This window comes from Oncorhynchus gorbuscha, linkage group LG08, assembly GCF_021184085.1.
Source record: "Oncorhynchus gorbuscha isolate QuinsamMale2020 ecotype Even-year linkage group LG08, OgorEven_v1.0, whole genome shotgun sequence".
Classification (NCBI taxonomy): domain Eukaryota; kingdom Metazoa; phylum Chordata; class Actinopteri; order Salmoniformes; family Salmonidae; genus Oncorhynchus; species Oncorhynchus gorbuscha.
Genome location: NC_060180.1, coordinates 59,748,942 through 59,771,907, shown reverse-complemented (window position 1 = coordinate 59,771,907; position 22,966 = coordinate 59,748,942). Strand labels below are relative to the sequence as shown.

The 22,966-nt window shown below is 47.1% G+C and overlaps 1 protein-coding gene across 1 annotated transcript in view; it reads right to left on the bottom strand.

The window, feature by feature from the left end:
• Window positions 1-13,317, bottom strand: part of LOC124041925 (integrin beta-1-like) — a 40,842-nt gene extending 27,525 nt beyond the window's left edge. The window contains exon 1 of the mRNA XM_046360102.1: window positions 12,968-13,317. The gene's annotated coding sequence lies outside the window, so the exon portion shown is untranslated. The remainder of the gene's footprint in view (window positions 1-12,967) is intronic.
• Between the last annotated feature and the right edge of the window lie 9,649 nt (window positions 13,318-22,966).

Sequence of the window (22,966 nt, the reverse complement as noted above, 5' to 3'; positions counted from 1 at the left end):
CCACCAGTGACACATTTCCTCTGATGGCCTGCCCTGCCCAGTCCTCCTCCTCCTACCCACTCCAACTCTCCCACCAGTGACACATTTCCTCTGATTGCCTGCCCAGTCCTCCTCCTCCTACCCACTCCAACTCTCCCACCAGTGACACATTTCCTCTGATGGCCTGCCCAGTCCTCCTCCTCCTACCCACTCCAACTTTCCCACCAGTGACACATTTCCTCTGATGGCCTGCCCAGTCCTCCTCCTCCTTCCCACTCCAACTCTCCCACCAGTGACACATTTCCTCTGATGGCCTGCCCTGCCCAGTCCTCCTCCTCCTACCCACTCCAACTCTCCCACCAGTGACACATTTCCTCTGATTGCCTGCCCAGTCCTCCTCCTCCTACCCACTCCAACTCTCCCACCAGTGACACATTTCCTCTGATTGCCTGCCCAGTCCTCCTCCTCCTACCCACTCCAACTCTCCCACCAGTGACACATTTCCTCTGATGGCCTGCCCAGTCCTCCTCCTCCTACCCACTCCAGCTCTCCCACCACCTCTCCCACCAGTGACACATTTCCCCTGATGGCCTGCCAAGTCCTCCTCCTCCTACCCACTCCAACTTTCCCACCAGTGACACATTTCCCCTGATGGCCTGCCAAGTCCTCCTCCTCCTACCCACTCCAACTCTCCCACCAGTCCTCCTCCTACCCACTCCAACTCTCCCACCAGTGACACATTTCCTCTGATGGCCTGCCCAGTCCTCCTCCTCCTACCCACTCCAGCTCTCCCAGCAGTGACACATTTCCTTTGATGGCCTGCCAAGTCCTCCTCCTCCTACCCACTCCAACTCTCCCACTAGTGACACATTTCCTCTGATGGCCTGCCCAGTCCTCCTCCTCCTACCCACTCCAACTCTCCCACCAGTGACACATTTCCTCTGATGGCCTGCCCAGTCCTCCTCCTCCTACCCACTCCAGCTCTCCCACCAGTGACACATTTCCTCTGATGGCCTGCCCTGCCCAGTCCTCCTCCTCCTACCCACTCCAACTCTCCCACTAGTGACACATTTCCTCTGATGGCCTGCCCAGTCCTCCTCCTCCTACCCACTCCAACTCTCCCACCAGTGACACATTTCCTCTGATGGCCTGCCCAGTCCTCCTCCTCCTACCCACTCCAGCTCTCCCACCAGTGACACATTTCCTCTGATGGCCTGCCCTGCCCAGTCCGCCTCCTCCTACCCACTCCAGCTCTCCCACCAGTGACACATTTCCTCTGATGGCCTGCCCTGCCCAGTCTTGCTCCTCCTACCCACTCCAGCTCTCCCACTAGTGACACATTTCCTCTGATGGCCTGCCCAGTCCTCCTCCTCCTACCCACTCCAGCTCTCCCACCAGTGACACATTTCCTCTGATGGCCTGCCCTGCCCAGTCCTCCTCCTCCTACCCACTCCAGCTCTCCCACCAGTGACACATTTCCTCTGATGGCCTGCCCTGCCCAGTCTTGCTCCTCCTACCCACTCCAGCTCTCCCAACAGTGACACATTTCCTCTGATGGCCTGCCAAGTCCTCCTCCTCCTACCCACTCCAACTCTCCCACCAGTGACACATTTCCTCTGATGGCCTGCCCAGTCCTCCTCCTCCTACCCACTCCAACTCTCCCACCAGTGACACATTTCCTCTGATGGCCTGCCCAGTCCTCCTCCTCCTACCCACTCCAGCTCTCCCACCAGTGACACATTTCCTCTGATGGCCTGCCCTGCCCAGTCCTCCTCCTCCTACCCACTCCAGCTCTCCCACCAGTGACACATTTCCTCTGATGGCCTGCCCTGCCCAGTCTTGCTCCTCCTACCCACTCCAGCTCTCCCACTAGTGACACATTTCCTCTGATGGCCTGCCCAGTCCTCCTCCTCCTACCCACTCCAACTCTCCCACCAGTGACACATTTCCTCTGATGGCCTGCCCAGTCCTCCTCCTCCTACCCACTCCAGCTCTCCCACCAGTGACACATTTCCTCTGATGGCCTGCCCTGCCCAGTCCTCCTCCTCCTACCCACTCCAGCTCTCCCACCAGTGACACATTTCCTCTGATGGCCTGCCCTGCCCAGTCTTGCTCCTCCTACCCACTCCAGCTCTCCCAACAGTGACACATTTCCTCTGATGGCCTGCCAAGTCCTCCTCCTCCTACCCACTCCAACTCTCCCACCAGTGACACATTTCCTCTGATTGCCTGCCCAGTCCTCCTCCTCCTACCCACTCCAACTCTCCCACCAGTGACACATTTCCTCTGATGGCCTGCCCTGCCCAGTCCTCCTCCTCCTACCCACTCCAACTCTCCCACCAGTGACACATTTCCTCTGATTGCCTGCCCAGTCCTCCTCCTCCTACCCACTCCAACTCTCCCACCAGTGACACATTTCCTCTGATGGCCTGCCCAGTCCTCCTCCTCCTACCCACTCAAACTCTCCCACCAGTGACACATTTCCTCTGATTGCCTGCCCAGTCCTCCTCCTCCTACCCACTCCAACTCTCCCACCAGTGACACATTTCCTCTGATTGCCTGCCCAGTCCTCCTCCTCCTACCCACTCCAACTCTCCCACCAGTGACACATTTCCTCTGATGGCCTGCCCAGTCCTCCTCCTCCTACCCACTCCAGCTCTCCCACCACCTCTCCCACCAGTGACACATTTCCCCTGATGGCCTGCCAAGTCCTCCTCCTCCTACCCACTCCAACTTTCCCACCAGTGACACATTTCCCCTGATGGCCTGCCAAGTCCTCCTCCTCCTACCCACTCCAACTCTCCCACCAGTCCTCCTCCTACCCACTCCAACTCTCCCACCAGTGACACATTTCCTCTGATGGCCTGCCCAGTCCTCCTCCTCCTACCCACTCCAGCTCTCCCAGCAGTGACACATTTCCTTTGATGGCCTGCCAAGTCCTCCTCCTCCTACCCACTCCAACTCTCCCACTAGTGACACATTTCCTCTGATGGCCTGCCCAGTCCTCCTCCTCCTACCCACTCCAACTCTCCCACCAGTGACACATTTCCTCTGATGGCCTGCCCAGTCCTCCTCCTCCTACCCACTCCAGCTCTCCCACCAGTGACACATTTCCTCTGATGGCCTGCCCTGCCCAGTCCTCCTCCTCCTACCCACTCCAACTCTCCCACTAGTGACACATTTCCTCTGATGGCCTGCCCAGTCCTCCTCCTCCTACCCACTCCAACTCTCCCACCAGTGACACATTTCCTCTGATGGCCTGCCCAGTCCTCCTCCTCCTACCCACTCCAGCTCTCCCACCAGTGACACATTTCCTCTGATGGCCTGCCCTGCCCAGTCCTCCTCCTCCTACCCACTCCAGCTCTCCCACCAGTGACACATTTCCTCTGATGGCCTGCCCTGCCCAGTCTTGCTCCTCCTACCCACTCCAGCTCTCCCAACAGTGACACATTTCCTCTGATGGCCTGCCCAGTCCTCCTCCTCCTACCCACTCCAACTCTCCCACCAGTGACACATTTCCTCTGATGGCCTGCCCAGTCCTCCTCCTCCTACCCACTCAAACTCTCCCACCAGTGACACATTTCCTCTGATTGCCTGCCCAGTCCTCCTCCTCCTACCCACTCCAACTCTCCCACCAGTGACACATTTCCTCTGATTGCCTGCCCAGTCCTCCTCCTCCTACCCACTCCAACTTTCCCACCAGTGACACATTTCCTCTGATTGCCTGCCCAGTCCTCCTCCTCCTACCCACTCAAACTCTCCCACCAGTGACACATTTCCTCTGATTGCCTGCCCAGTCCTCCTCCTCCTACCCACTCAAACTCTCCCACCAGTGACACATTTCCTCTGATTGCCTGCCCAGTCCTCCTCCTCCTACCCACTCCAGCTCTCCCACCAGTGACACATTTCCTCTGATGGCCTGCCCAGTCCTCCTCCTCCTACCCACTCCAGCTCTCCCACCAGTGACACATTTCCTCTGATGGCCTGCCCAGTCCTCCTCCCATTTAAATGATGAAGTCAGCCTTTCTCTCTCTTCCTCTTCCTCCCCCTCCTCCCTCCCGGTCTTCTCTCAGCCCGGTAGAAGACACACAGCATACCAGAGAGCCAAACAGTGCCGGCAACAACTTGATTAGAGAGCAGTCAGAGAGCATGAACCATTTCTCTTCTTGACACGAGCTACAGTATGTCTGACTGAGGGTTAGGAAAGGCTTTGTTCCTGTTCCTCACTAACACGACAAGTATGTCTGTCATCCAAACATATCACTGAAATATGGCAAAAGTACACTCTGAAATGTGATGTTTGTTAACCTTGGAAATATGATGAGGTTGGGCAGGAGCTTTGTCTCTGGTTTAGACCACAGACTCTACAGCAATTTGATTTTGTACACAACTATGAATGCAGTCGTGTTGTCTAGCCTATAGAAAAATAACCACGTCCTGTGAGTACTGGCCAGGCCATCTCATTCAAAGCCCCCCAAAGAGCTTCAGTGATAACCATCAGAGAGAGAGAGCAAGCGGACTTCAAATCTTCACTCGGTCACAAGTGGTTTCAGCAGTCCCATCAATGATGTGAAATAGAATGTGTAAAAGAGAGAGAGGGATGTTGGCCATCTAGACCTAGCCTAAATCATCAGTAGTGTTTATGAATCACAAGATTAGGGTAGGCCGGCATGGTAAATAAGAATTGTTCTTAACTTACTTGCCTGGTTCAATTTGGGTCTATGGGGTGCTATCAATAAAGTTATTGGCTTATTCATATTATATTATTTGTGTATCTCTTTCCTTATCATATGTGAGACTAAATGACATTTGTAATATGTTTTGATGCAGATATGCGTCTGATAACGGAACATTCCATAGAATGAATTAAAACAGCTATAACTCATTCACAGTAAAAGACATTACTAATTTTCATCCTTACTAAATAAGGAAAACTCAATATGCTCTTAGTTTATTCTCTAATCTTCATTAGGAAGTTGAGTAAATGGCAGTTGTTTAGAATTTTCTTTGTTGATTGTTTTGCATAAAAGACACATTTTCATAGGTGTTTGACTGATAACCATTTAATTGAAAGGGCTGTTTCTCAGCTTTCAAAATATGCATCATGTTTTCATATATGGTTTGACACCAGCAAATGTAGCTCAATAATGCAGAGTTCAGGTCTCTCAGACAGTTTTGGGATTCAGCCAGTGATATAACAATGCCAATATGGTGATTTACAGTTCGAGTTAGCTAGTGATTCTAAAGCTTAGTGTTTCCATTTCCCTTTAAATGTTATCTAGCTATTATGTCATGTTTTATGCGGACCCTAGGAAGAGTAGCTGCTGCTTTGATAAAATACGAAATCCAAAAGGGAGACATCAGGGTCATAGTCACTAGTAGACACCAAACAGAAGAAAATGGACTGAAAAAGGGATCTACCGGAACTTCTTTTTCCTTTGCAAAAAGTTTTGCTATAGTTTGATGTGCACTAATGAAATTGACAGTTAAACGTGATCCAACCCAAAGGCAGCAATGCCAGTCCCTCTAATAATCTAGACTCCTCCCAAACTTCCTGAACAGTATCTTTGTTTTCAGCTCAGGGTATCATCTTGTATAGAGCACCAAAAATGTAGGGGGTTGACTGATCTAGGCCGTGTCCCAAATGGCACCATATTCCCTATATAGTGCAATACTTTTGACCAGGGCCAAAGTCAAAAGTAGTGCATTATGTAGGAAATAGGGTGCCATTTGGGACGCAACCCTAGAGCAGTCTAGGTCTACTCCCCATGAGGCTCAGATCGACCGTTGGAGAGAGGGGATATCTCTGGTGAAACAGAGCCCAGAAAACTAAAACATGCATGTTAACCTCTGCACTGATAACAGCAGATAGCACCACATATAGACCCATCCTTCTCATGTAGCCTAAACTAATCCACACTGGAGAGCATGCTAGAACTGGTATGTAGAATTTAGCAATAAGAGACAATTCCGCCAATTGAGCAACATTCTGTCAATGTGTTTATAGTTTAAACAATTTTGATGTGGATTGAGCGGGTAGCCTCTCCCCACAGGAGTGATTACTACCTCTGAGGGTTTAGAGCTTGAGCTAGTCACCTCATACAAGTACTTGGAAATATGGCTAGATGGTACACTGTCCTACTCTCAGCACATATCAAAGCTGCAGGCTAAAGTTAAATCTAAACTTGGTTTCCTCTATCATAATTGCTCCTCTTTCACCTCAGCTGCCAAACTAACCCTGATTCAGATGACCATCCTACCCATGCTAGATCACGGAGACATCATTTATAGATTGGCAGGTAAGGGTGCTCTCGAGCGCCTATATGTTCTTTACCATTCGGCCATCAGATTTGCCACCAATGCTCCCGCCCACTGGTTGATGCATATTTATAAAACTCTCTTAGGCCTCACTCCCCCCTATCTGAGATATCTATTGCAGCCCTCATCCTCCACATACAACACCCATTCTGCCAGTCATTAAAGGTCTGTGGTTCGTCTCCCCAGTCAGGTATGTCCTGTGCCTGCTCCACGCACTCACCCTGAATTGTGTGTCACCAGTCCTGTGCCACCTGTGCAGGATCCACGCATCAGGCCTCCAGTGCGCCTTCCCAGTCCGGTACGTCCTGTGCCTGCTCCTCGCACTCTCCCTGAAGTGTGTGCCACCAGTCCAGTGCCACCTGTGCAGGCTCCACACACTAGGCCTCCAGTGCGCCTTCCCAGTCCGGTACGTCCGGTGCTAGCTTCCCGCACTCGCCCTGAAGTACGTATCTCCAGAGCGGTGCCACCTGTACCGGCTCCACGCAATAGGCCTCCAGTGCGCATTCACAGTCCAGAGCTTCCGGCGACGGTTCACAGTCCGGAGCTTCCGGCGACGGTCCGCGGTCCGGAGCCTCCTGCGGTGGTCCCCGGTCCGGAAACTCCTAAGATGTTCCACTGTCCGGAACCTTCTGCGACGGTCCACGGTCCGGAACCTCCTGCGACGGTTCACGGTCCGGAACCTCCAGCGAGGGTAAACCTTCCGGAGCTTCCAGGCAAAGTGTCCAGGCCAGCTCCAAGGCTGAAGCCTTCCTCTGCGCCGGTGCCTAGTCCAGCTCCAAGGCCGGAGCCTTCCTCTGCGCCGGTGCCCAGTCCAGGCACGGTGTACAGTCCCGCTCCATGGCTGGAGCCTTCTGCGCTGGTGCCCAGTCCAGGCACGACGTCTAGTCCAGCTCCAGGGCAGGAGCTTTCCTCTGCACCGATGACCAGTCCAGACACGGCATCCAGTCCAGCTCCATGGCCGGAGCTTTCTTCTGCGCCGGTGCTCAGTCCAGGCACGGAGGCCAACCCAGCTCCATGGCAGGAGCCTTCCTCTGCGCCGTTGCCCAGTCCAGGCATGGTGTACAGTCCCGCTCCATGGCTGGAGCCTTCTGCGCTGGTGCCCAGTCCAGGCACGACGTCTAGTCCAGCTCCAGGGCAGGAGCTTTCCTCTGCACCGATGACCAGTCCAGACACGGCATCCAGTCCAGCTCCATGGCCGGAGCTTTCTTCTGCGCCGGTGCTCAGTCCAGGCACGGAGGCCATCCCAGCTCCATGGCAGGAGCCTTCCTCTGCGCCGGTGTCCAGTCCAGGCATGGCGTCCAGTCCCGCTTCAAGGCCGGAGCCCTCCTCTGCACCGGTGCCCAGTCCAGGCACGGCGTTCAGCCTGGCGCCATAGCTGGATCCGGGGTCTGGGCGGGGACTACGACCTGCACCGGAGCCGCCACCGACACTAATCACCCCCCTACCCTCCCCATTTGGTTACAGGTTTTGCGGCCAGAGTCCGCACCTATGGGGGGGTGATCTAGTATATCTATTTCTATGTTGGTGCTAATGTGGTTCCCAATTAGAGGCAGCTGTTTATCGATGCCTCTGAATGGGGATCATATTTAGGTAGCTATTTCCCCACCTGTGTTTTGTGGGATATTGATTGTTTGTTAGTGTGTTTGGGCACTACGTCCTCACAGTCTTTGTAAGTTTCGTTATTTTGGTTTTATACTCACGCTGCACCTTGGTCTGCTCATTTCCAAGATCGAGACAACTGAAGACTGAAGGACTTCACAATAACATTCTGGTCATTCAGCAGACACTCTTATCCACAGTGACTTACAGTCAGTGTATTCAACTAAGGTAGGTAAGACAACCACAGCTCACTGCAATGAAAACCCTACTCAAAAAAAACTCTATATTATATTACCCCAGTCTACCACTGACCAGACAGATGGATTTCTATGGTCTAAAACAGAGCCCAGAGAGGACACTAGAGGTAACTCAATCCTCTAAGCCAGTGGTCACCAACATTTTCACAGTCAAAAAGCAAGCAGAGATCAACAGCTCCGTTTAAAAAATAAACATTACTTCATTAAAAAAAATGAATAACACAAACCTGTTTAGAGAGGGGGAGAAAGTACAAGACCTAACACCTATTCCCTAAGTCAGTTGGTTGTGTTTATGGGATGTTTCATCTTAAGTGGTAGCTAAACTATCTAACACTTTGATCTGGTGATGTAGCCACTTGAACCTGACTGTAATTAACAGAGAGCACACCTGCATGGATTTTCTCACGGCCTCACTCACCTCGCTGTTACTTCTACGACGCCAGTTAACCACATGAAAATGTTCTCGTCCACGGACCACCTTGGACTGCACGGTGCATGCAAATAGGGAGGAGTACAAAACGAGTACATTTGATGGTATTCATTATGAAGATTAGCGTGTTAAATAAAAGTGTACGTGCTTTTGAGTCTATAGATTATCTCAACACTTTTAATGCGGGAATGGTTGCTATGAATGATAACCACACAAAATATGTTTGCATCTTTAATTGTGCTGAGTTAGCAGTCAAGTAAGGTGAAAGAACACCCAACCCCCACTGCCTGTGTCACAGTCCCCTCCCCGCTCCCCTCTCCCTCTGTCCATTAGCTCTCCTAGCAGCAGGGCACTGAATGAAGCCATTTCCTTAATTAAACTGCTGTGCACGCCGTGCTCTCTTAACAGCACTGTGTGGATGGATCAGGAAGAGCATTCAGTTATACCGGTGAGTACAAGGGAATATTGAGGAAACCCAACCTAAACCGAGGATTTTTTCTTCTTTATCCAGTTAATTTCTATGTTTAACAGGGGGCATCTACCGAGCTACGAGCCAGTAAGCTACTCAGTCATGTGAATGAGAGCTGCCTTCTTAAGATGATATGAGCTGTAATGCAGTGCTGATCAAGGATCAGGTCTCCCCCTGTTCATGGAATCTCATTCACTGTGATCTAAAAGGTTAAACTGATCCTAGATCATCGCTCCTACTCTGAGACGGTTGATACAAAAAGCCCCCTTTCAACACAAAACGTGTAACTGCTCTCAGAAATGGAGTTGGGGGTGGGGGCTGGTCTAGCTAGTACTCAGAGAATGAGACAATACATTCCAACTTAATAGGCCCTTGTTCCAGATCCAGACCTCAACCCACGGAACGCAGTGTCCATGACTCATAAGAATTTCCCCCATGAAGAATCTAGGACCACTCAATTCAGTCAACACTGCCAGGACTGGGGGTCTAGCTTGAAATGTGACTCATATGTGACTGGGAAATCTGAAGGGCATCGTCAGCCATCTGTTGAATCAGTCGGACAACTGGGGGAGACATATGTGTCAAGTGTCTCAGAGTAGGAGTGCTGACATAGGATACGTTTCGGCTTTTAGATCACAATGAATAACATTACATGGCAGGGGAGGACCTGATCCTAGATCAGCACTCCTACTCTGGGATGCTTCATATAGTAATAGGTCTATGACCCCATGACTACAGTATGATATTATCCGGATACTCCTAGTCTAGTGTCCCAAATGGTACCCTTCTCCCTTATAGTGTGCTACTTTTGACCAGAGCCCTAGCGCATTAATTTTTAAGTAGTGTGCTATAAAGGGAATAGGGGGCCATTTGGGACACTGTCCTAGGTCAGCCCAGTGATAATGGCACTGTTAAGTCATAACAATGTAACTAGGGGAAGGGACTGATTGGGTCAGCCCAACAACACCACTAGTTCTCTGTGTGCTATTAACAAGCCTCTGAAGTCACTGTGTGTGTGTGTGTGTGTGTGTGTGTGTGTGTGTGTGTGTGTGTGTGTGTGTGTGTGTGTGTGTGTGTGTGTGTGTGTGTGTGTGTGTGTGTGTGTGTGTGTGTGTGTGTGTAAAATCAAATACAAGAGGGGGTTCACTTGTTGACTCCTGTCCTTAAGACAATGTAAATACTATGTTATTAAACATTCTAGTTATATCTACCAGACAGGATCTCCTAATCAAAGACAGTCATTTTACCCCACCTACTCTGACTAAGGCCTTTTAACAAGGCCACTTTTGTCCTTAAAACAAGAACATAGCTGTGTGCTGTCTGTGCCACACTTGCTATCAGGATTGGTGGCAGTGCTTTCTAACACAGCAGCTCAACAAATCATTCTGCGCCTCGCATTCGGTTGGACCGTCGCCTGAAGCTCTGGAGTGGGGACCGTCGCCTGAAGCTCTGGAGTGGGGACCGTCGCCTGAAGCTCTGGAGTGGGGACCGTCGCCTGAAGCTCTGGAGTGGGGACCGTCGCCTGAAGCTCTGGAGTGGGGACCGTCACCTGAAGCTCTGAACTGGGGACCGTCGCCTGAAGCTCTGGACTGGGGACCGTCGCCTGAAGCTCTGGACTGGGGACCGTCGCCTGAAGCTCTGGAGTGGGGACCGTCGCCTGAAGCTCTGGACTGGGGACCGTCGCCTGAAGCTCTGGACTGGGGACCGTCGCCTGAAGCTCTGGACTGGGGACCGTCGCCTGAAGCTCTGGACTGGGGACCGTCGCCTGAAGCTCTGGACTGGGAAGGCGCACTTGAGGGAGAGTGCGAGGAGCAGGCACAGGACGTACCGGACTGGGGACACACACCGGACTAGGTGGGGGGAGGGGCGTATGTGTCAAGCGTCTCAGCGTAGGAGTGCTGACTTAGGATACGTTGCGGCTTTTAGATCAATGATTAACATTAGCTGTGTGCTGTCTGTGCCACGCTTGCTATCAGGATTGGTGGCAGTGCTTTCTTACACAGCAGCTCAACAAATCAATCTGCGCCTCAGTGCGGAACGCCATGCAATCGGTGCATCGAAAATCTACAGTGCATTCATAAAGTATGCAGACCATTCACTTTGTCCACATTTTGTTACGTTTCAGCCTTATTCTAAAATGGATTTAATTGTTTTTTCAATCTACACACAACACTCCATAACGTCCAAGCAAAAACTGTTTTTTATACTTTTTTGACATTTATAAACAATTAAAAACTGAAATATCACATTTACATAAGTATTCAGACCCTTTAATACTATGTTGAAGCACCTTTGGCAGCGATTACAGTCTTGAGTCTTCTTGTGTATGACTCTACAAGCTTGTTCAATCTTGGTTTCATCATCTCATGGTCAGAGAGTCCTTTAGGTGCCTTTTGGCAAACACCAAGCGGGCTGTCATGTGTCTTTTAGTGAGGAGTAGCTTCTGTCTGGCCACTCTACCATAAAGGCCTGATTGGTGGAGTGCTGCAGAGATGGTTGTCCTTCTGGATGGTTCTCCCATCTCCACAAAGGAACAGAGAAGCTCTGTCAGAGACCATCTGGTTCTTGGTCACCTCCCTGACCAAGGCCCTTCTCCCCCGATTGCTCCATTTGGCCGGGCAGCCAGCTCTAGAGAGAGTCTTGGTGATTCCAAACTTCTTCAATTTAAGAATGATGGAGGTCAGTGTGTTCTTGGGGTCCTTCAATGCTGCAAAAAAACTGTTGGTACCCTTCCCCAGATCTGTGTCTCGACACAATCCTGTCACCGAACTCTACGGACAATTCCTTCGACCTCATTTACATTTACATTTAAGTCATTTAGCAGACGCACATGGCTTGGTTTTTACTCTGACATGGATACTCAACTGTGGGACCTTATATAGACAGGTGTGTGCCTTTCAAAATCATGTCCAATCAATTTAATTTACCAATCAAGTTGTAGAAACATCTCAAGGATGATCAATGGAAACAGGATGCACCTGAGCTCAATTTTGAGTCTCATAGCAAAAGGTCTGAATACGTCTGTAGAGGCGTCACTACAGACCCTGGTTCGATTCAAGGCTCTATCACAACGGGCCGTTGTGGGTTTGGCCAGGGTAGGCCGTCATTGTAAATAAGAATTTGTTGCAGCTGACTTGCCTAGTTAAATAATAAAAAATAATAAAATATTAATTATTTATATATATATATCAATGAGTGCTGTGAGACACTCCCATGCAAAAGTCTAGCTCAATGAAACAATCTGCCATTTAAGCATCTGTGCGATTACATTAGAAATCTATGTATACTGTACATAATCTAGCACATATTGATTGACATGGTACATTTTAGGCTACCTCGGGGAGACACACTCGAAGTATGGCCACTCGGGAGCCTAATATAGGCTGTAACTATTATTGATACAATATATCCCCTTCAAAATCACAAAATGACATCATGGAATAGGGCCTAGATTTAAGAATAGACTAACCTAACTAACTTTCAGCCTCTGAAACATGTCAAAGAAAACTTCATTTATGGTAGGGAGGAAGGCCTACGCTGTTATCGAAAGTAGCCGACAGACAGTAGAATAAAATGGGGGACAAACAAATACAAAGTATACCAACCAAAATGCGTCAAATTGCCATTAATATGGGCCTACGGCTGGACAATATAGGAACGTAAAGTTGGTAAAGATAAACACAGAAACGTCAATGTAGGCCTATTTAATAGGAGTGCATTTCCAAAGTGAATCGGTTTCGCTTAGCCCTGTCCGACTGCCGCTATCCCCACCCAAAGTTACCCAGCCCATTCCCCATCCCCTTTTGTAGAATCTCTTGGATATTCATACATTTTTCGTACATTTTTGACATAGCCTTCATAGACCTACCAGATATGCTGGATAATCATTTTAGAAAATAACGTACATCATCTTACCTTGACTCGTGTTTTCTAAAATATATATATATTTTAAAATAATTTCAGAACCTCATTTGAGGCAAAATATCCCGTGCGCTTTTTCTAGATAAAAAAAAACTTAACTCGCGGAGGTGTCCCTACTCTGTAGACTACTCTTTTCACGGAAGAAAATACTCCAAGTATCAGTGACGTTGCCTATCCGTATATAATAATTGCCTCGTACAAAATTGCAAAACGCCGAGGAAAAACGGTCTGTAAAAATTATAACTAGGGGCAGGAGTCCAGCTTGCCCGAACACGTTACAATATGTCCGCAGTGGCTCAGTCAAAGGCTAAATATTTTTCCCTTCAGCAGAGTGGACAATGAATTTCGGGCACCTCTTATTATCTAGAACCTCCCACACAGGACATGCCGACTGTACTTGGAGCGCAATGAAGCAAGCTCACAGACAGACAGACCTGTGAACCTTCCTGTGAGTAGGCAAAGTAAAACTACTTAATTATATGAGAAACTACTTTGTTCAAAGATGTTGTGTTGCAGGGCAAATCCTTTCTTAGAAGTTGTATTTGCTGTGATATGGATGGTTAAACAATGATTCAATATGAAAAACACAAACATGTTTGGAAGGTTCTACCTACTGATAAGAGCTGTTGCTAAGTGTCGATTCAACACTCATACCTCAGATAAAGATCACATTCTAGAGATAAACAGTGTGTGAAACTTTACTCTCCAACACTCTTTTTGGGGCATATACTTGTGTTTAAACTACACAAACTGAATGTTGTTTGGTGAAAAGTATAGTAAACGCCTCCTAAGAGACAATGTAGTTTAGTGAAACCACTGTTGGCTTGTTTTTGTGATCAGTGAACAAACATGAAGCTTTAGTGACCCTGTTGTTGACCCTGTTGCAGAGCATTGTTTATTTGTAAGACAGCATAGTAAGTGCTGTCTTACTGCTGAGGAAGCGTTCTCCCGTTTTTTCCCATCAAATTTCACTTCTTCCAAACGGTGACACACCCGTACATAAAGAAATGGACTGGGGAGGCACACTGGAGGCCTGATGCGTGTGGCCAGCACAGGTGGCACCGGACTGGTGACACGCACCTCAGGGAGAGTGCGAGGAGCAGGCACAGGTGGCACCGGACTGGTGACACGCACCTCAGGGAGAGTGCGAGGAGCAGGCACAGGTGGCACCGGACTGGTGACACGCACCTCAGGGAGAGTGCGAGGAGCAGGCACAGGTGGCACCGGACTGGTGACACGCACCTCAGGGAGAGTGCGAGGAGCAGGCACAGGTGGCACCGGACTGGTGACACGCACCTCAGGGAGAGTGCGAGGAGCAGGCACAGGTGGCACCGGACTGGTGACACGCACCTCAGGGAGAGTGCGAGGAGCAGGCACAGGTGGCACCGGACTGGTTACACGCACCTCAGGGAGAGTGCGAGGAGCAGGCACAGGTGGCACCGGACTGGTGACACGCATCTCAGGGAGAGTGCGAGGAGCAGGCACAGGTGGCACCGGACTGGTGACACGCACCTCAGGGAGAGTGCGAGGAGCAGGCACAGGACGTACTGGACTGGGGACACACACTTCAGGGAGAGTGCGAGGAGCAGGCACAGGACATACTGGACTGGTGACACACACCTCAGGGAGAGTGCGAAGAGCAGGCACAGGACATACTGGACTGGGGACACACACCTCAGGGAGAGTGCGAGGAGCAGGCACAGGACGTACTGGACTGGTGACACACACTTCAGGGAGAGTGCGAGGAGCAGGCACAGGACGTACTGGACTGGTGACACACACTTCAGGGAGAGTGCGAGGAGCAGGCACAGGACGTACTGGACTGGGGACACACACCTCAGGGAGAGTGCGAGGAGCAGGCACAGGACGTACTGGACTGGGGACACACACTTCAGGGAGAGTGCGAGGAGCAGGCACAGGACGTACTGGACTGGGGACACACACCTCAGGGAGAGTGCGAGGAGCAGGCACAGGACGTACTGGACTGGGGACACACACTTCAGGGAGAGTGCGAGGAGCAGGCACAGGACGTACTGGACTGGGGACACACACTTCAGGGAGAGTGCGAGGAGCAGGCACAGGACGTACTGGACTGGGGACACACACTTCAGGGAGAGTGCGAGGAGCAGGCACAGGACATACTGGACTGGAAAGGTGCACTTGAGGCCAGATGTGTGGAACCGGCACAGGACGTACTGGACTGGAAAGGTGCACTTGAGGCCAGATGTGTGGAACTGGCACAGGTTGCACCAGACTGCTATCCGGATCCTCTGGTCGGATGTTGAGCAGAACACACTTGCACAACATCTCTCTCATCTCACTCTCTCCCAACTTCGCCTTTGTCTCCCTGACAGTCTCTGGCTCTTCCCTCTGCTCAGCCGCCAGCTCCATGTGCCTTCCCCCCAAAAAACTTGGGGTTGTCCTTGGGCTTTCTGTAGCCATGAACCCTGTCGTCGTCGCTGTCCTCCATAATATCCCTCCGTCTGTCGCCAACGAAGGGTTTCACATCTCCTCATCACTTCTTCCCATGTCCAGAAATCCTTCCCTCTTTGGGCACGCCGCTTGGTCCTGGTTTGATGGGATATTCTGTCATGTTTGTTGGAAGCATACTTGGACCAACGTGCAGTGTGATCTGGGTTCCACATCCTTTATTAAAAATAAGTGAACCACACAACAAAACAATAAAGACTAAACGAAACGTGATGACAATGACATGCTAACATGCAACTACACATAAACAATATCTCACCAAACACAGGTGGAAAAAATGCTACCTAAATATGATCCCCAATTAGAGACAACGATAGCCAGCTGCCTCTAATTGGGAATCATACCAAACACCAACATAGAAAAACTAAACTAGAATCCCAAATAGAAAATAATGACTAGAAACCCCCCCGGTCACGCCCTGACCTACTCTACAATAGAAAATAAGGGCTCTCTATGGTCAGGACGTGACAATAATACAACTAAATATATAAATTATGAATAAACTATGAAAGGCTAAGTAATGATTCATGAATCTAGGTTCCAATGAAGCTGTAAATGAAAGACATTACGTTAACACAGAACAATAGTCCTTTGTATTCAAATCAATGTATTTGATGATGTTAAGATAATATTATTGTGTAGCCAAATAATTAGTCACAAACAAAACAATATTTTTGACAATTTTCGCCTGAAATGACATACCCAAATCTAACTGCCTATAGCTCAGGCCCTGAAGCAAGGATATGCATATTCTTGATACCATTTTAAAGGAAACACTTTTGTGGATGTTTGTGGAAATGTGAAAGGAATGTAGGAGAATATAACACATTAGATCTGGTAAAAGATAATACAAAAAAATTGAGATGCAATTGAGATTTTGGCCACTAGATGGAGGCCGTGTATGTGCAAAGTTTTAGACTGATCATCATCACTCCACCAATCAGGCCTTTATGGTAGAATGGACAGACAGAAGCCACTCCTCCAGTAAAAAACACATGACAGCCCGCTTGGAGTTTGCCAAAAGGCACCTAAAGGACTCTCAGATCATGAGAAACAAGATTCTCTGGTCTGATGAAACCAAGATTGAACAATTTGGCCTGAATGCCAAGCGTCACGTCTGGAGGAAACCTGGAACCCGCCCTACGGTGAAGCACTTTGGTTGCAGCATCATGCTGTGGGGAAGTTTTTCAGCTGCAAGGACTGGGAGACAGGGTCGAGGGAAAGATGAATGGAGCAAAGTACAGAGAGATCCTTGATGAAAACCTGCTCCAGAAAGATACAGACCTCAGACTGGGGCAAAGGTTCACCTTCCAACAGGACAACGACCCGAAGAACACCGCCAAGACAATGCATGAGCGGCTTCGGGACAAGTCTCTGAATGTCCTTGAGTGGCCCGGCCAGAGCCTGAAATGTAACCCTGAAAATAGCTGTGCAGCGACGTTCCCCATCCATCCTAACAGAGCTTGAGAGGATCTGCAGAGAAGAATGGGGGAAACTCCCCAAATACAGGTGTGCCAAGCTTGTAGCATCATACCCAAGAAGACTCGAGGCCTTAATCGCTACTAAAGGTGCTTCAACAAAGTACTGAGTAAAGGGTCTGTAAATGTGATTTCAGTATTTTATTTTAAAATACATTAGCAAAAATGTGTAAAAACCTGTTTTGCTTTGTCACGATGGAGTATTGTGTATAGATTGATGAGGAGAAGCAAACAAAAAGCAGGCTGTAACATCACAAAATGTGGAAAAACTAAAAAAGGGCTCTGATTACTTTCGGAATACACTGTAGATTGCAAAATAGTTGGGAAGAGATTTCGACGTATCGATTCATGGTGTATGGTTTATGAACTGATACACAAAACGACACTGGATTCAAAACTTTGAGTTTTTCCAATATCAAATATTTTACAAAATTATTGCAACCAATAGAATGTTATATACAGTTGAAGTCGGAAGTTTACAGACACCTTAGCCAAATCGATTTAAACTAAGTTTTCACAATTCCTGACATTTAATCGTAGTAAAAAATTCCCTGTCTTAGGTCAGTTAGGATCACCACTTTATTTCAAGAATGTGAAATGTCAGAATAATAGTAGAGAGAATGAATTATTTCAGCTTTTAATTCTTTTAACACATTCCCAGTGGGTCAGAAGATTACATACACTCAATTAGTATTTGGTAGCATTGCCTTGAAATTGTTTATCTTCGGTCAAACGTTTTGGGTCGCCTTCCACAAGCTTCCCACAACAAGTTGGGTGAATTTTGGCCCATTCCTCCTGACAGAGCTGGTGTAACTGAGTCAGGTTTGTAGGCCCCCTTGCTCGCACATGCTTTTTTCAGTTCTGCCCACACATTTTCTATAGGACTGAGGTTAGGGCTTTGTGATGGCCACTCCAATACCTTGACTTTGTTGTCCTTAAGCCATTTTGCCACAACTTTGGAAGTATGCTTGGGGTCATTGTCCATTTGGAAGACCTATTTGCGACCAAGCCTTAACTACCAGACTGATGTCTTGAGATGTTGCTTCAATATATCCACATCATTTTCCTTCCTCCCTCATGTTGCCATCTATTTTGTGAATTGCACCAGTCCCTCCTGCAGCAATGCACGCACACCCACAAAATGATGCTGCCAACACCGTACTTCACGGTTGGGATGGTATCCTTTGGCTTGCAAGTATCCCCCTTTTTCCTCCAAACATAACGATGGTCATCATTTTTATTTTTATTTTATTTCACCTTTATTTAACCAGGTAGGCAAGTTGGGAACAAGTTCTCATTTACAATTGAAACCTGGCCAAGATAAAGCAAAGCAGTTCGACACATACAACGACACAGAGTTACACATGGAGTAAAACAAACATACAGTCAATATTACAGTATAAAAATAAGTCTATATACAATGTGAGCAAATGAGATGAGATAAGGGAGGTAAAGGCAAAAAAAGTCCATGGTGGCAAAGTAAATACAATATAGCAAGTAAAACACTGGAATGGTAGATTTGCAGTGGAAGAATGTGCAAAGTAGAGTTAGAAATATTGGGGTGCAAAGGAGCTAAATAAATAAATAAATAAATAAATACAGTAGGGGGAGAGGTAGTTGTTTGGGCTAAATTATAGATGGGCTATGTACAGGTGCAGTAATCTGTGAGCTGCTCTGACAGCTGGTGCTTAAAGCTAGTGAGGGAGATAAGCGTTTCCAGTTTCAGAGATTTTTGTAGTTCGGCCTAACAGTTATTATTGTTTCATCAGACCAGAGGATATTTCTCCAAAAAGTACAATCTTTGTTCCCATGTGCAGTTGCAAACCGTAGTTTGACTTTTTTTATGGCGGTTCTGGAGCAGTGGCTTCTTCCTTGCTGAGCGGCCTTTCAGGTTATGTCAATATAGGACTCGTTTTACTGTGGATATAGATACTTTTGTACCTGTTTCCTCCAGCATCTTCACAAGGTCCTTTGCTGTTGTTCTGGGAATTGATTTTCACACCAAAGTATGTTCATCTCTAGGAGACAGAACGAGGCTGTGTGGCCCCATGGTGTTTATACTTGCGTACTATTGTTTATACAGATGAACGTGGTACCTTCAGGCGTTTGGAAATTGCTCCCGAAGATGAACCAGACTTGTGGAGGTCTAAATTTTTTTCCTGAGGTCTTGGCTGACTTCTTTTGAAAGACGCAGTGAGTTTGAAGGTAGGCCTTGAAATACATCCACAGGTACACCTCCAATTGACTCAAATGATGTCAATTAGCCTATCAGAAGCTTCTAAAGCCATGACATAATTTTATGTAATTTTCCAAGCTGTTTAAAGGCACTGTCAGCTTAGTGTATGTAAACTTCTGATCCACTAGAATTGTGATACAGTGAATTATATGTGAAATATAATCTGTCTGTGAAATAATCTGTTTTGTGTCATGCACAAAGTAGATGTCCTAACCAACTTGCCAAAACTATAGTTTGTTAACGAGAAATTTGTGGAGTGGTTGAAAAGTGAGTTTTAATGACTCCAACCTAAGTGTTTGTAAACTTCTGACATTAATTGTATATAGGAGATACAACCATCGAAGCTCTGCAGATTTTGCTGAGAAGACACAGAATCATTACATCGTTTTGGTACTGTGCATATGTAGTTTGTTTTTGGTCGCAGGTTCAGGAATGGCTGAAGAATTGTAATATTTACCTGGAGCTAACTCTGCAAATAGCACTGCTGGGTGATTTAAAAAAGTCATAATCAATCGATCAATAATGTAATACTCTTAGTAAAAATGTTTATCTTGAATTTACAATATGTAGAATCTATGAGAATAGAAAGGTTCAGAACTTTTGAGAAACATCACTGTTGAAAAATAAATGGCAAATAGAATTTGGGTAGTTCAAGGACCGCACATTTCTAATTTGGGTCTTGAGCTGAAAAAGCGTAAGGACCTCTGGTCTATGGTGATATTAAGAATAGCTCTATATCTGATAGCTCTATGGTGATGGTGGCTTTATCAGGACATTTCTCCTTAACCACACACATCTTCTTCGCACATTGGTACAGTATCTCTACCCGTAAACAACTATACTTTACAGGAACTGAGCTGTGCTGGTAATTCACTGTATTTGATCACGTAATACCCCCAATAACTGTATGTGTGAGAAACTGTAACACACTGACAATGCACTAGATTACTTCATTTGTTGCTATTGATTTGGAGTGGCCCGTCACGTGCAGCATTCTATACAACACCGCCCTCCAGTGTTCAATGTGGATATGACAAAGGACACATTAAAAGGGTACAACTTTGGGTATATGATGGGGCAACTACACAATTATCACGTTCTGAACCAAAACAACTTAAAATAGTTCATCTTATTCAAACTTTTATTTGATCCAATTCTTTGGAATGTAGTAGTCATTGATCAGAGTCAGAAACAACATAGACAGATGGGTCTTGAAGCTGACCAGGGAGTCAAATGGCACCCTATTCCCTACATCGTGCACTACTTTTGACCAGAGCTCTATGGGTGCACTATATAGGGAATAGGGACATTTGGGGCGGAGTCCAAGTAAAGAAACATTACTTGAGTCATTAAGGCCTCAACTGCTTATGTCTTTTTTCTTCTTTTTTTTTTTATCTGGGACTGCAAATTACAGAAGCAGTATTGAAAATCAAACATTTTGTAGAAAAAAAATGGCACAGACATTTGTGACAGTACAAAAAACACAAGGTGATATAACATACCAAGTTAAACATTACGTAAGTAAAGAGACATGTATAGCTTTTTCAATAATGAAAAACATCTCCATAATTGTACATTTCAGAACTATATCATCTGAAACCATATAAAAGAGTTAATCTGTAACACTGTCTTATCCTTCTTTTGCTTTCTTTCTCTTTTTTTCACAAGTGAATATCATAAACAACACAAAGATCTTTTAAATATATCAGTGCAACATTGTTTTCACATCTAGTGCTGCAGCATCCTTTCCTATTGACGAAGACAACACCAAAACATTATGCCTTTACAAGGGGTGGAACCATAGAAATAGAATGACTCATTTGAATTACAATCATTCTGATCTCATGGAATGTGGAATACTGTTATGAGCTCGAAGCAAGAACTATGAAACAGCTGTTTAACTAGCTACCACCGCATGAAGAAAACATGAAAGAATCTAAGCATAGAAGCTCATAGACCCCGTCGGAAGGAATAAGCTACATCACATCCATTGATTAAACCTTGGACCTATGTCTTCGCCATTTCATACAGTGCTTTGTTTTGTCTGAACTCTTCACATTAACATTCAATACAGACAAAAAGGAGAGCAAAGAGGATGTAGGCTACAGTACATAAAAACAGCAAGATGTCACACGGGTCTCTTTCATTCCATCAAGGGCCATCATTCTACCACAGACATGTAGGGCCGGTTTCCCAGACATAGGTTAAGCCTAGTCCAGGACTTGAAAGCATTCTCAACGAGATTCTGAATCAATGTCTGAGAAACTGGCCCATAATGTCCCAGGTATTGTCATAGCATTTTCTTCGTAGAGATGCTTCAGCCACCCAGTCTGTTGTCTGACTCCGTCTCAAATATCACCATATTCCATATATAGTACACTACTTTTATATAGCCCATGGGGCTCTGGTAAAAAGTAGTGCACTCTTTAGGGAATAGGGTGTCATTTTGGACACTTCATCACTCTCTCCTTGTTAGGCCTTTGTAGCCAATTGTTGCCCCTATTAATAAGGCTCAATACTGATGATCATGGCTGAATCCGAACATCTCTCAAAAGGCCATAACCATTGGCTATAATAACCCTAATTTCCCAGGCAGCATTGGGAGAGCACCGATGAAACATAACAACACAAAATGCCTGTTACATACATGATGACAGCCAGATAACATTGCCTATGATACATAAACCACAAAGAAAGGATACTGCAGCATTTAGTCTCTTTTTATAAAGGCGCTCAAATATATTAAAACCTATGTACAATAAGTTGGATGTGTCATGTGCTATGGAGGGATGGCATGGAATCCTGCCAATCTGACCCTGCTCTACCAACCTAACGTACTGCTATGATCAGAATCAGACTCTACCAGCCGATGCCTAATGTACTGCTATGATCAGAATCAGACTCTACCAGCCGATGCCTAACGTACTGCTATGATCAGAATCAGACTCTACCAGCCGATGCCTAACATACTGCATTGATCAGAATCAGACTCTACCAGCCGATGCCTAACATACTGCTATGATCAGAACAGAATCACGACTCCACCAGCCGATGCCTAACGTACTGTTATGATCAGAATCAGACCCTACCAGCCGATGCCTAACGTACTGCTATCATCAGAATTAGACTCTATATGTCGATGCCTAACGTACTGCTAATGATCAGAATCAGACTCTAAAATCAGCACAAAATTAGACTACCAGCCAATACGTACTGCTATGATCAACGTACTGCCATGATCAGAACAGAATCAGACTACCAGACAATACCTAACGTACTGCTATGATCAGAATCAGACTCTACCAGCTGATGCCTAACGTACTGCTATGATCAGAATCAGACTCTACCAGCCGATGCCTAACGTACTGCTATGATCAGAATCGGACTCTACCAGCCGATGCCTAACGTACTGCTATGATCAGAATAGAATCGGACTCTACCAGCCGATGCCTAACGTACTGCTATGATCAGAATAGAATCAGACTCTACCAGCCGATGCCTAACGTACTGCTATGATCAGAACAGAATCAGACTCTACCAGCCGATGCCTAACGTACTGCTATGATCAGAACAGAATCAGACTCTACCAGCCGATGCCTAACGTACTGCTATGATCAGAACAGAATCAGACTCTACCAGCCGATGCCTAACGTACTGCTATGATCAGAACAGAATCAGACTCTACCAGCCGATGCCTAAGGTACTGCTATGATCAGAATAGAATCAGACTCTACCAGCCGATGCCTAAGGTACTGCTATGATCAGAACAGAATCAGACTCTACCAGCCG